At 38.3% G+C, this 15,286-nt stretch overlaps 1 long non-coding RNA gene across 1 annotated transcript in view; it reads right to left on the bottom strand.

Moving 5' to 3' along the window:
* Positions 1 to 196: 196 nt before the first annotated feature.
* LOC103920172 overlaps positions 197 to 15,286 on the bottom strand; it is a 45,700-nt gene continuing 30,610 nt past the window's right edge. Inside the window, exons 9-11 of the long non-coding RNA XR_663781.1 lie at positions 2,962 to 3,108; positions 1,486 to 1,652; positions 197 to 350 (exon numbers count right to left, since the gene is read on the bottom strand). This is a non-coding gene — a long non-coding RNA (uncharacterized LOC103920172). The remainder of the gene's footprint in view (positions 351 to 1,485; positions 1,653 to 2,961; positions 3,109 to 15,286) is intronic.

Raw genomic sequence — 15,286 nt, 5'->3', positions numbered from 1 at the left:
GAATGGGTGCAGAAGCTCAGCACCCCTGAACACCAGAGTGCACGTAAAACTGAGCCAGCTCCTCGTTAGTTAAAAAGCAGATGTCCCCTGGCAGTGTCCCACAGACTCATCAATACAAGTGATGTCTGTGGAGCACAGACCGATCTTGCATCCGAGGCACATCTTGCGAATGCACCACATTTCTGCCCACCTCCGGCACACGGAGGAAATTCATCTGGCGGAGAGCGTCGGAAATGGTCTTTGTGCAGCACGTCAAACAGGCTTCCAGTATTGCTTCACTGAGACATAAATTTCAATCTTGTTTGTTCAGAAATGACTACTGCCTGGTGTTGCCAAGAAAACCCGGCTCTCTGAAACATACAAGCTCTAATTATTTATTAAGATATTTTTTGGCTCCTCTCAAGCTTTGTATTTTGTTTTCAATTATCAGACTGAGCACTGGTTGGCTGTATACTGAACTAGACTATGACCCCTGAATCACTCTTCCACCAATTCTCTTCATATCTCTTAATTGTCTTGATATAGCCAGACTTCTGCATGGTAATTAATGTTACTGTGAACTTAGACACTGGAAATCCTAAAAAAAATGATTAGATTTCTGAAGGGCTGAATGAACCAGTACCTGCAAATGTAATGGTATGTAGTGGTCTGAGCACAGAACTTTAAACTGTGAACCACTGACTCGGTCTACCTATTCCACCTCTGTCCTTCCCTTTGCAGCAGAAGGAGAATCTATCTCTTTATTTACCTACCTCCCAAGTTAGGGGATAAATCTTCAATGTGACATAAGTGCTAACACTGTAATTAGCAGGAAAGACTTTCCCTGTTCATCTCAACATATTCAACAACAGATGCCTATCACTTTAAAAAGACCAATCAAAATTTAAAAACATATATTCTGGGCAGAATATTTTTAAAACAGAAAGTATTCAAGATGGAGTTGTCTTGACAGTGCCTGCTGTAGAAAGACTCAGGCCAGCTCATTTTGTTTTAAAAATGTAAATGGAAAGCTTGTAGGACTTGCTTTTGTATTTTTCTGTTATAAAATAAAAAAAAAAAATCTGTTATAAACAAAGAGATAAGAAGTGTTTTCTTAGTGCTGGTAAATTAAGACATCATTTGTAATGCCCACGAGGGGGAAACTTGGGATTTACTGCTTTTGGATCCAAAGTGTCATGGAGCATTAAGAAGAATCCTGCAAAGCTGCCTGACCTCAGGCTTTGTGGAATTCCCTGTCCCACAGCACAAGGAGGCTACAGCCCCGCTTCTGCCTTGTAGTAGTATCTTGAAAATAGATCCCACAGGATTTTGGCCCGCAGAGGGTGGAAAGGTGGCTGCTGTGTTGATCAGCTAATCTCTAGTTATTGTACAGTGAAACATTAATTTATGCAGAAGAGGAGAAAGGCAAAGATAATTGCCAAAGCAAATCAGGATGAATGTTTTGTGTAAAATACACAGACAGATCACATATAGAGAAGTATAAACCTGAAGCTTTCACATGATTTCCAAGGTAAATTCCAACAAGTTTCTGGGGAAAACAGAAAATAGGCCATCATGTTCCCATTGCAAAAGTGAAAATGTCAGAGTTTTGCTCCAAACATTTAACATCATCGGGATTTATTTTCTCTGTGTTGTGAGACTGTAGATGCAGGCTGTAAGACAATAAATATTCCACAACAGGAAAAAGAAATAGTCCATAACATCCTATTCCAAGAGAAAGATATTTCAAAATTCAGGCTTATTTCAGTTTTACTTTAAAAATAAAATATAAAGAGAATCTGGATATTTTATAAATACATATGTTGGAGCCAGGCTAAAAACGTTGATTTTCTTGTTCTTCAGACTTTCAGTTTCAAGCAAACAACTAAACAGCACTTGCATATGCCACAAGTGTCAGCCTTTCTTTCAAAGCTTAACAAGAACGGAGTTGGATCTCATCCATCGTTTTCCAAGAGATTAGAGCCCTAAATCCCAGTATCACATCTTGTAGAGTTACTGATATAATATAAAACCAAAATTTTCCATCCATAAAGACATTAACACCCAGCTCTGCCAAAACATCGACCTTCTCAGTCGAGGAGTGTTAAATGATGCATGAGCGTAGTTTTATACTCAGCCAGGTACATGAAATAAAATTATAAAATGTTTTAAGGTCATCCTAGGAAAATGATAGCAGACATGACTGGAAAGTACAGACTGATTCATTGAGAAATTATCGATTAATTTTTAATCTTTTCACGAACATTAAGGAAAGAGCTGTCTGCAGAATTAGTCAGGATGATTTGTCACCATAAGAACCTGTGTTGCTATTTTATGTTGCTACTGAACAGCAGATGAGCAAGTCTGCAGGACCAAAACTTTTAAGACAACTGGTCTCTCAGCCACCCCTCTGATTATATGGTAGTGATTTTTGACAACTGAAACCCAGCAATTACCATGCCAACTACCTGTAAAGGAAAAAACCATTTGTGATTTGGGCAAATAATTAGTCACATGAAGAATATCTTTAAGTTTATAACTTGACTACCTACATCAAGAGTAGGTAAAACTAGAGACAGTACTTCAAATGTTGTTTGATTTTTAGAAAATATTCAACAGTTCTAAGGTTTCATCTTTAAAGTGTTAATAACATCTACTGGTTTACAAAGTGTAATCATGCGATTTGTGATACATTTCAGATAGAAACAGTTATATAAGCGCCAGGTCTTGAGGAAACAAATGAGTTACAGAATTGATAATTTGCCAGTTCTTCAGGGTTCAAGCCCTAGGTGAAATGGGAGCATAAATATGTTACGATATAAATTTTCTGGTGGTGTATATGAAATGATCTTAGTGATCACGGAACAGTTTCTGGTGAACAGGCCCCTGCTGTACAAAACTATACTGTTGGCTCTGAATGTCCTTTTTGCTAACAGTCTTGGCAGAGAAAGCGAGGGCTCACTGATAAGAAGGGACTCTTACCTCCAGAGGTGGTCCTCAGGTCAGAGTTGAGGAACGTTGGCTGGATAGCACGGTGAGCATGCGCTGCCGCTGCTGCCTAGAGTATGTTTATCTGTTTCTTCCATGAGCATCTAATGCTCCATGACATAATTAGGACCAAGAGTATAGCTATATACAAAAAGAACCAAATACTTCATCAATGACAACAACATCAAGAACTACATTACTAAGAAATAAAACATTCTTGAACCTCAGGAGAAGAATTAGAATGGAAATAAACACTCAGACATGAATTTTTAATTACCTGATATTAGGAAAGAACATTTCCTTTGGGGGAGTTTTTCTGAAACTAGCAACTGTCATATTTCTTGCGCCTTTTTCCCAGTACTGGAGGCAGAGTGCCAGCCTAGATGAACAAAGACAATTCATATGCCATTGCCAAAACTCACATGCACCTGTAAGAAGCTTACACCTAGAGATCATTCTTAAATTTCTAACTGTCAAAGTTATTGGAGCAGCAGAAAGGAAATGCAGTCGCTAAGCAATTGCAAATCCCATTTAATCCAGAAAGTCAGAACAACAAACCCAAGTTCTTTTTAATCAACTGCTGAGCCATCCAGCGTGACCATCTGAGTGCCGTGAAAGCAACAGGAGTTGCAGGGCTCAGAAGCAGAACCCATACTAGGGGTGTCTGCCCCCTCAGCAGTGACGATGCTTATGGCATGACAGGATTGCACAGGTAGCCGTCGGGACATTACTTGGAGATTGGCACTTTATTAGCAGCAATGGTGCATGAGGAATGAACTGCATAGCCCTCAGGCTATGGATCCTGGTAGCTAGAAAACAATTTTCTTGCTTTTCACATCTGATGTGAGGTCACTGAGACAAAATATACGTAACTGTAGAAATTTGTACGTCTTTTGGTTTAAGTCATCTGTAGAAACTCTAAACTGAATTTTTTATGATTTTTAAGTACATGCAACATTGCTTCTCTCTTTTTCTCCTTCACTGAGCAGAAACTAACATACCACTGTGTCAATTAAGGTCAGGCTTATCTGAACAGTCTCTGAACTACTAATTCTTCTCTCTCCCAAATGTGAAATCCAAACCTGTTGAAACTGGCCTCTCTTTCCACAAAACAGGATGTGAAATGAGGGCCGATAGCCCTGAAAGTAATGAGAAAACTCAAAAAAAGTTTGCTTTTCTAATGGTGTTAACAGTCTAAATATCATGACAGATTTTTAATATATCAAATAGTCATGGAATATTACAAGATAATATAAATCAGGGACATAAAAATTCAGAAATTTACATTTGTGTCAAATGTTGTACTTGTATACAACTTATATATGTATATACATATACAAATATAGTGTGTTTGTGTGTGTATCAGGAACCAGTTACATCCACCTGCATGTATGTGAGCTAAGTGTTTTCTTTGCTTAATACCCTTTGTGCATAAACATAACCAGCTGTCAGGTCCTTAGAGGAAACTGCCACAAAAGGATAGTATTTAACAAAAATATTCTCATCATAGAGGCATCAACCTCTATCAGGGTCCAACTATGCAAATAATTATTAGATATGTAGTAGGCCTTTGATCATCGCTTTTAGAATTTGATTGTAAAGTTAATTTATGCTGAAAAACAGTTTGGTATACCATACTTATCATTGTCATTAAAATGCAAAAAATCAACATATGGTACATACCTTATGTTTATATGAATGAAAAGGCTAACAGAGTGTATATTTATAATTTTCTATGCCTGTATCACCTTGTATATTCTTTGGTTCCAGTGTTTGCTACTTGATCAACAAAACAAATGTTTATTAAGTCACTTTCAAAGAAGTACATGAGTACGCTTACAAATACAGTGCTCTGTTTGTATATCACATGCATACAAGCTTCTGCGTGTATTTAGAATATACATATGTGAAAACATATACAGTGACGGTTTCAGACATACACATTGCTCTCAAGTCATTTCATGCATACAGCTAAAAAATTCAGAGCAGCTGCAGTACCGGGGTGCTGCCCGCTACCTGTACAGCCCAACCTTGACACATTTTGCACGTTTCCTGTATGTTTCCAGGACGTTCCCATTGAAAACAAACACACACAAGTAGCCAACAGGACGCTTAAAATGAGATGACCAATGTTTTTAACTATTTAAACATGTGCTATTCTGCACTTCGGACAATTCATCAGTTAACTTTTGCATACCATCATGGTACTTTGTGATCAAATTGTGTAAATACTTTTAACAATATTTCTGTTGTGGATTTCTGAGTTATGCGGACTGTTTACATCTGTACAATACCAGCTTTCCTTCAGAGGGACAGTCTGCATGTCTCTTAAGGGGAATGCCTGTTGTCTTATGGAAAATCAGACATCACAGACAAGCAAAGACACAACTGTTTTGGACATAGAACATGAAGTGATGATTAATCTTTTCCCTGTGCATTCTTGTCAAATGCTTACTTCACTTCTCACTTTATTCAGTTCTCAAAAGCCATCTGGCCTACAGTTTTTTGGGTTTTTTTTTGTATATGTTGACTAATTTTTTTGGTCATGAAGAAAAGCTGAAACCAATGATGATGTGACTTTACCAGGTGCCTGCTATTGCATCGTGCTAGACATTATCTTGCAAAACAGTCAAATGCTTATTTTGGCTGAATTTTTTTTTTTCCCCAGAGCAGGACTGGATATTCTTACACACACACACATATTATTTTCTATTCTACTCCACGGAGGGCCATGAAATGAAAGAGAATGATGCTTAATAAACAAACAGACAAATGCATTCTCCAGAAAATGTAAATGTCAGCCTTTTGCTTGGACCTTCGTGTATCAAAATCATGTAAGGAATTCCCTAATTCTGTACATAATATACATAGTCCTCAGTCTACATAAACTGCCCATTGATATAATCAGATATCTTGCATAATGGCAGGCACAAGCACGGTTCAAGGTAGGGAGGAATAAATGGGTAATATTATGTCAAAGAAAAACCCAGCCCTTACCAAAAAGACTGACTTGAAGCTCTTAAGCACACTAAGCCATCTGGCCAAAGATGAGAAGTGCTGTTTTTCAGGAAAAGCAACACTTTGCTTTGATATATGGATTTGTCCCAGAGTTAAAATTTTATTCATTACTCAGATGTTGAGTTAAATCATTACAAATAAACAAGCCCATTTCCCTGTCTGGGCATTCTTCTACCAAATAAAAAATGGTTTTCTCTGTCTCAGGTGAAATCCCTCCAAAGCGACATGCCCAGATAACAGTGTTTACTTGAATAATTTTACCATACAGTTATGCTGTTTTACATTCACAGCTCAGCTAAGACACAGCGAGATCCAAGATCATTCTGTTGCCATTGGACTATGATGTTGGACAGGCACTTGCAGAGGACACTTGATCTAAACAGGGCACTACATCTTGATTATCTCAGCCATCTCTCTCATGGTGTGATGGATCATCTCTGTCTTTCCTTTTTGGCTACACAGGGAATGTAGACAAACAGATATCTAATTTTTGTCTGAAACTCAGGCTAAGTGGCTGATCCCTTTTTAAATTGGCTGCTGGGACTAGGAAAAGCAGCCCTTTTCTGAAAAAAGGTTAAAAGGGATCACCAGGAATTACATTCAAAGTGCCAGGGACCTTTTGTTTGCAAATAAAAGCCCTTGGTCCTTTCTTTTTTGAGACCTCCAATATGTTTGTATGTTTGTGTTGCACATTTTCATTAAATTCTAAGTCAATGCTTCTGCTTCTGGGCTATAGAGAAGTTGAGACACCCTTTTTGTTCTTTTGTTCTCCTTCACAACAAACAGTCAACTAAGTGATTAAATTATGCCCAAGCGCACACATTTTTGTAAGCCAATAGTTTTTTATATTAACTGTCACAGTACGTACACTGCTTTTATAGCATTATTTTTACATACTCTCTTGAAATTAAATGTCTCTTTGGTTCTAAATCATTAATTAAACTATTAGGACTATTGAACACCTTGTCTGAAGGCAACTTTCAAAGGACTCTGCAGTGACAGTGTAATGTTTCACTGTGAAATTTGGGACTGTGGAGCCATGACAGATACTGTTACATAGTAAGTTTGAACCTAAATGGCAATCCAGGACAGATAAAAATAAATCCTTCCTCTACCTTTCTTCACCTTCTTTCCCCCCTTTTCTTATTTTTCAGGTTTATAATGACTTGCATCATACATAAAACCAGACTATTCCACTTCCTCGCAAATGTTACTGGATTTGTACTATATAAAATTTAGAAGAGAGACATTGATTTCAGGACTTTCCAAACACTGTGTAAAATGAGAAAGTAGCCCAAACTCTGTGAAACTAATTCCTAAACAAGGAATAAATGAATAAAATTAAAATACATGTAGCAAAAAGCACTATTATAAAAATCACAGATTTACAGCAACAGTTCGTGATCAAAGGTTTCTAAGCTGGTATTGCATAAAAGCTCGGCTATGCTGTTGAAGAACATTACAGCTCTTCTATTGTTCTCAAACACAGCGCAGGTCAAAGAAGTAGCATAACAAATCAATTAATGTCCTACCTGCCTCCTTCACTAATTAGAGACTCAGTCTCTCTCTCTCTCTCTCTGCTCTTGATATTTGAAACTTCTCAGAAGGTGAAGATTAAAGTAGCAGCTCTCAAACTTTTCCAGAGGGTTTCCTTTTTAAGCCTTACCTTCCCTGACAAGTATGGATTCAGTTGAGGTGAAAGAGCATTAGGAAATTTTTCCATCTCTGCTGCTTTTATTTATTTTTATTCACCCCTATAAACACAATCTGTATAAACACTTCTACAAAGGAATCTCCTTATTATCTTTCCTCCATTTCCAGTTCTAAAAATATTCAGATAATTCAGAATATTAAACCTAATTATTCACGTTCCTCCATGTTCCAGGAAATATGGCCACAGTACACATATAAAAAATGTCCCATCAGTATCTCTGGTTTCATAATCATCTTTCAGATATAAACCAGCATTGCCTTTCTTTTTTTCCCATAAGAGAAATTCTTCAGTGAATGTGTCTGAATTCACACTTGACCTTTTAGATACATTTTCTACTCTCCCTCTGGGTCACTCCACTCTGAACAGGTACGACTATTACGTCCTATCACTGTTACTTGTACCTTCCAGTCTCACTTAGGAAACCAGGACAAATTAACCCTTACCATAAGTACCGCGCTGGAGGCTGCACACCTGATCATGCGGAGGGGAGCAGCCGTGTGGTGCACAGCCTTCTCCACCTATGCAAGCAGTGGCTGGACCCAGCCCTGTCTGTTAGAAGCTGCCTGTTTCAGTCCCGCGGACTGAGCTGCAGCTTCCTTCTCCATGCTCCCCTGCCCGTTATGTCAGACAGCAGACCAAGCGGAATCTCAGATGTCGAAATCCGGACACATACCAAAACTGAGTATGAGCTTCAAATCTCATTCATCATCTGAATACAGCACATGCAACCATTTCTATCCAACTTATTCTAAGAATACCAAGACTACGGTCTAGCAAAACTTTTAAATGTTTCTCTTTCCTTTTACTCTCCCTTTGTTTCAGGCATGTGGATCATCCACCAGCACTAGCCAAGCAATGAAATATCTCAGCACAATCAGCAAATTTTAGACACAGTGTGCCCTCAAAACCGTCAATTTCTCTGCTGCCTGTACAAATGCAGCTGAGGAAGAAAGATAGCAAGCAGTAGCGGTCAGGTCTGGACATCAAGTATTGAAAATAATATTATCTGCTTTGAGATATACCCACAGAATTGCCCTCCTCCATCTTCACTTATATTCTTGTCTCTATTTTATTGATTGGAACCATGGATACTTTCATAAGACATATATTTTTATATATATTTAATAATTTAATAATAATAATGTAATAGTTTATTTAAAAATAAACTACACAAATAAATGTGCTGGTCCTGAGCAGACTTTGCTACAAAGAGCCTTTTTATAGCTTGTGCATACCGCAAGCAAATCAACAATTTGCAAAAGTAGTTCAGGTAAGTATAGAAAGATAATATCAGGGTTCTTGATTAATTGATACTTAAGCAAAAAATTAGAAGAAAAACAACAGCACTGATCCTCATCCAAGAATGAATAGTTTCTAAGAAGATTCTGCTTTGGCCCAGAATGTAGAGAATGTACCTAAAATGGCTTCAAGCTTCATAAGAAAGGAAGGGGCTTTGGATGTTGGTCCAATGGCCAAATGAGAAAGAGGAAGCTCAGCTGCTCAATGAACATTACAGAGGAGAAGGCAACAACAGTTATCCTTAGAAGTCCGTGAACACTTTGTGCAGTTTTGTCTCTGCCTAGAGACAAGCAAGAGTGTTTATGCACCTGATTTAGCGGCTTCATTCCCTGGTCTGTGTCAATACAGCTTGCATACTGAATCAAAAGGCCTCCTTTGTGGATACAGTATTACAGCGACATTTTAGGGAGCAAAATGTGTAAGAAGAGAGTATTGCAAGGCCGTCTTGCGTGACCCTCTATCTCCCCCCGCCATCTTTGCCCCTCATATATTATACTCTTTGTTAACTATAGTGTTCCTCTTTGTAACAAACAACAACATGGTTCCTCAAAATGTTCTACAAGAAAAGAAGATATATGAAAATGAAATGCATTTGCTAAAATCTAAAGTTGCCACACATGTGAGATGTCATCACATGGACCAGACTACTACTCATCTCTTTCCAGGCTAGAATGTGAAAACATGGGCACGCCCATTTCCTTTGAACACATCTTTCATGCCAAGAGAATCATCAGTCAGTACCAGCTGATTTCATAAGCTCCATGAAAAGGTTACTTGTCTTTTCTTAAAACCCAGTCATTTTCTTTAATATACGTTGCCAACATTAGAGCACAGGGATCTAATCCAATCTAATTATCAAACGTGCAGAGTTTTGTTTCCATTACACAACTTTTCTGTGTGTAATATAAGAATTTGTTCTTTGTTGATACAGCTTCTTGGACAAGCACAGAATTTGCATATGTACACACAATCCAAAGCAACACAGGACTGAACCCTGCACACGCATGTATTGCACACGAGTAAGGGCTTCTCTGCACATGAAAACTGTTCTGGAGTGCTGCAGAGAATGATTACACCTAAGTAAATGCCTGCATATACAAACCTGAGACAGTAAAGTAGGAGCGGAGCGCTTTTGCAGGAATTCTGGTGTTGGAAGGGTTAATCCAGAGCTTCACTATTCTTTGAACACAGCACTTAAGAACCACAGCCACAGAGGCTCTGTGCACTTGCAGCATTCACTGAAGCCAGTGGGAGTCATGGCTTCTTCCAGGAGTGAGCCGTACACACATAAACTAAGTTAAAATATATTGTTTACATACTGCAAACCTAATAATTCACAGAATCCCTGGCATCGTACTGCAGGATTTTCCTTCAGACACAGCCACTTCTCCAGAGCTAGTTTTTCACGTCTTGGTAGCAGTTGACCCTAGAACCATTTTCAGACATAAGTCAGTGTTTTCTTAACCTGCCAGTGCCCTACTGTAAGCACGTTCATCATGCAGCTGCGCTCTTAGTCAAAGCCCCTTGGGAAGGAACTGCAATTACTGAAGAGTTTCACTAGTGGGATTTTAGCAATGTTAGTGCAGTGCACCCTGCTGGGCTGCACAGAGACTCCTGCACGCCGCACCCGCCTGCGGCTGGGGAATGCAGTCCCTGTCCTAAAAACATATCCAGCACGTCCCAGATGAGAGCAGAGCTTGCCCTTTCGCTATTCTACTGTGCTCATGGTTTTAATGTGTTTGTCATGAAGCTAAGCAGATACATGCAAGAATATAAGTAGCAAGCAGAGCACAGCAATGCTAGGATTATTTCTGACAAGTCTCAAATGAGCTACTTTATTTTTATTTTTTCTCAGTCCAGATTTTTTTTTTTTTTTTGCTATGAGTTTATTCATTCCTTCCTAATTTCAAACTATCATAGAAGTTAAAAATTGAGGAAGTATGTTAGATCGAGTTAATCCCCCTGAAATTTCTCTCACCCTCAAATATCTTAACAGATACCAATTACAATATTAGTTGATTATTAGTTTTATTTTAAGCAGACGCTTACTCATGGCAACCTCTCACATAATGGTCCAAATTTATTTCAAATGTATCGGCTCCTAGCTGGAACAGTAGTTTTGAGAAACCAGTGGAGAGTTCATCCGTTAAACCAGAGTTATGGAACAGTTAGCAAGGGCTTCTATTACTCAATATTTAAGATGAATGACGTAATTCCATCATAAGTTAATAAAAAAATGGGTATCTAGAAGGAAATTCTGACATCATTCTCAAAAGAGCAAGTCTGTTTAGTTATCTTTTTCTATGAGCAACTTTTAGACAGAAGGGTGACCTTTAATTCTAACTTTTCCTAAATCTTTCTTAGATGATACCTCTAACAGTACAAAATGTGTTAATAGAAAACAAGTAACTTGAGCAAGATGATTGCATAATTATAAAATATTCTGATTTTTCCAAAAGCAGATGGAAAAAGCTTATGTTGAAAGACGGTTTTCAGGAAATGTTAGAAACATCTTTTCTATGGATTGTGTGTTGAAGGACACAGAAAATGATATAATGAGAAAGGACAGAATCCAATTATTCTAATATTTTATTTCTGTCAGAAGCCAATTTTAGGCATTCCAGTGAAAGGCAAAAACCCAATTCTGAACCATACAGAGACTCCATGGAAGAAGTTAAAAACCGGAGCAGGTGTTGGAAAATTGTATCTGCCCTTTTTTTCTGTTTGTTATCCAAAAATGCAAATTGCTTTTTACCAGAAACCTTCCAGCTACATTTTAGCTTGAAAAAATCTAGCATCTATTCATGCTAGTGCTGAGAGAGAAAGCCATAAATGTCAGCACACAGCAGTCTGGATTTTATAATCACATGTCTCTCAACATCCTTCTACATAACGCATAGGACTAGGTAATTACAGAACAATTTAAGAATCTTATAATTAAATACAATTAGGATAGAAAAAAATAGAGAAGCAAGGGAACTTATGAATTGGGGCTGCCAAATACTTGTAATTGGCCCCGTTTTCTTAAGTAACTGCAATATGCAAATACCAAAACTATAAGAAATCAACAATTTGCACTCACGTATAAGATTCTTTCAAATTAAAAAGTATCTCTGCTTTGTTAATGGCATAAATATTCAGAGCTACTATGTCTAGTAGCACGTTTTGTCTAATGTGCAAAATTCACACTTCCACAGTCATGAGCAGAATCCTTTCCTTGTTACAGACACCCCCACCCCACTCCTCAAACTTAAACCAGCACAATTTTCTCAATTCCTAGGTCTAGCCAGTGTTGTTAAAAGTGCAGTTTTCTCTTTAAATCTTGTTGTTACTGCAGGATGGGTCTGTTTATTGAGAAGGAGAGCAAGTGAGCCACTTACACTAAGTGGAGTTTGACATAAGGTTTCATGCAGCATCCATCAAAGTCAGCACCATAGCTCCACCGACATCAGCGGCCCACGACTGTGTTCCTGTGTCATGCATCCTTCTGGCAGATAGCTGTGCTCGTGAGCCACAGTCTCAGCCTGAAGTACATCCTCAAAGACCTGTACAGACTTTAACTAATCTCACAACTCCCCTTGATGGGCTGGCCAAGTAACACGACATAGTCCCGAGCACTCATATCCTTCCACAAACACATTCCACTCCTGACCTTCAGTACCTGCATGCCATTTCAATCACGGGTGGTCTTCCAACACATTGCGAGTCAGGCCCACAGCATCCACGGAAATTTCTGTTCTGGGCCTCATTTATACGCGGCACTCTTTTTATTACTCAGATGAGTAAGAGCTGAAGAATGAAACTACTGAACTCGCACCCTTCAGTACCTTTCCAAAGGTCTTTGTCCCACCTGATCTCTTCACTGTACTTAACTGGCCTTTGTTCTCTTTTGCTTTAGCGCATTTTAAATACCTAGCGGAGGGCTCTGAAGTACGCACACGAGCATCTGATGTAGATTTGTATCTAAATAAGTGAAAGGAAACCAGGCCTACCAGAGGTGAAAGACTAGCATAAATCTCAGTGGACCACCAACTTCCTGTCTTTTTTTCTTTAACGATGAAATAAATGGTATTTCTACAATCTAAAGTTGTTGCATTGTATGCTTTGACATATTTTAATATGTCATCTGGAGATCATTTCTCTTGAAATACCAAGAGATACAAAGTTTTCTGCCCTACAGATTACCCATCTATCTCAAAAGAAGGAAGCATATTAATTCTCCCATATATGATGTTGAGGCTTTTTCTTGCTAGTCTGTTAAACATACATTTTCCATTCTGGGTGCTTTATTTTACTTCCAGAGCTGGACAGTCTTGGTTATCCACAATATCTTGCATCCGTTTGGGAATTACTTGCACAAGATTCCCTCGATGACAGTTCCCATTAGCACACATTCATTTACACATACTTTTTTTTGCATTTGTGAAATACCTTTCTTCAAGTGGATATGAAAGATTATTCCTTTAATAGTCCCTTCCCCACAGGTAGATAAGTCTCATTTGGGGAAGCTGTCGCTCACCATGACCACTAGATCAAAGGGGCTCCAGCAGAAAGAGTATCTCTGAATCTGCGAAGGGACACTTGTCCTCTAAGCCCTGGCTGGCATTCACATCAAATGATGGTACAATTCCATCCCACCTGTTTTAACATTACAGCGGGGCTGGAAGAGTGGTATTTTCAGTCATGCTGCTTCAGGTCAGCTTACATACTAATCAATTACTTCATAAAATAATGCAAAATTCATTTGATCAATGTATTTTCCTCCTTCTTCTTCGCACTAAAACACAAAGAAAACCTTGGCTAGTCACCACAGCTATGGTGAGATGATTAGCTGCACATTCACCCAAAGTTTGCTCTATGGCCAACCAGCATATCTCAAAACAGAAGTGATTTCTGGTCCCTCTGAAGATCGAGTGCTGACATTTAACTGAAGGCAGACCCTTCCTGGAAAGGCTAAGTTACAGGAGTTGTGGCAACTGAAGCATGGTCTTTGGCAGAAGGGAAGTTCTAGATTTATGTCTAGAATCTAGTTCTAGATTTACAGGATGGAAGCAAAACAAATACAGCAAAAATAATAAATGATGAGCCAGGATATGCCTTCCTGTTGGTCAGTTTCTCCACTTTTAGGATGTTGTTCCATTCATTCCTCCATAGCCCTCTGCAATAGGGAAAAAATGGAGGTTGCAATCACTCAGCAAAATTTGAAGTCTCAATGAAAACAAAAATGTTGCTCAGGAATATGCACGGGACTTAGGCACAATTATGAAAAAAAAATTAAATCTAAAGTTCTGAATTTTTTGCAAATAAAAAAGCCACGCAGAAAGGAAAGCTGGTTGAGTTGGGCCCTGCTGATACAGGAAAAAATCCTGAAAAGCAAGCTCAGAAGGCAAGGTTGACACCAGTGAGTAAAAGGTGTTTCTGCTCCCATATGACAGGCAGGCTGAAAAAATCATGAGCGTGTCCAAAATGTCAATTTCTTAGCCCACACAGAAGTCAAAATGATTAGCAGGTCCCAAGTTCTGAGAGGGGCAAAATGTTCAATTTTTAAGTTTTAGAAATTTTCCTTACTGACTTGGCAGCAAATTTACAAAATCAATAATCAATAAAATTCAAAATTTGAAAAATCCCCATCCTCAAATATAGTAATAAGTAAAAATCAATTCTAGGTTAGCCCTCGAACTTTTATATTTTTGCCATTGGAAAGTTTCCAAAGAGCAGAGGAATACACAGGACTTTAGTTCAATTGTAGCCCCTTGCACAATTTTAGATTCAGGCCAGCAAACAGCTGTCCAACTAACTAGCTTTAAAAGAAGGAAAACTACTGAGAAGCAAGTTGAGAATAAGTTTAGAATAACATTGTTTGACTCAGACAATCTTATGCAGTTACTCTTTCAATTCTTCAGTTTGGAAATTTTTGGGAATTCAAAAGAGCCAAGAGGTATTTTTTAATCACAATGAATTACTTTTTCCTCACCCTTTATATTAAAACTATATATTACACTTACGTGGCACTTTCATCCTGAAGGACTGCTAAGGTCTCCACAGATTTTCTAACTTTTGAATCTCCATCAGACATACAAAAAGCTTTCTCCCATTTTTACTTGGAGCAGAGCAGACAACAGAACCTAGTTCCATCTACATTTACAGCAGCAGACACCTGTTCACACACCTCTAGCAACCAGCTAAAACTAAAGGCATATTTTCAAAAAATATTTTTGTATCATAGCTGCACTTTTGTGAACGAGATCTGAACCCACTGACATCCATGGAGTTTTGCCTGAGTGAAAG

The sequence above is a fragment of the Pygoscelis adeliae genome, unplaced genomic scaffold (genome assembly GCF_000699105.1).
Source record: "Pygoscelis adeliae isolate BGI_AS28 unplaced genomic scaffold, ASM69910v1 Scaffold14, whole genome shotgun sequence".
Lineage (NCBI taxonomy): Eukaryota > Metazoa > Chordata > Aves > Sphenisciformes > Spheniscidae > Pygoscelis > Pygoscelis adeliae.
Note: the sequence above shows the minus strand (reverse complement) of the source record. Positions and strands in the feature narration are given on the sequence as shown.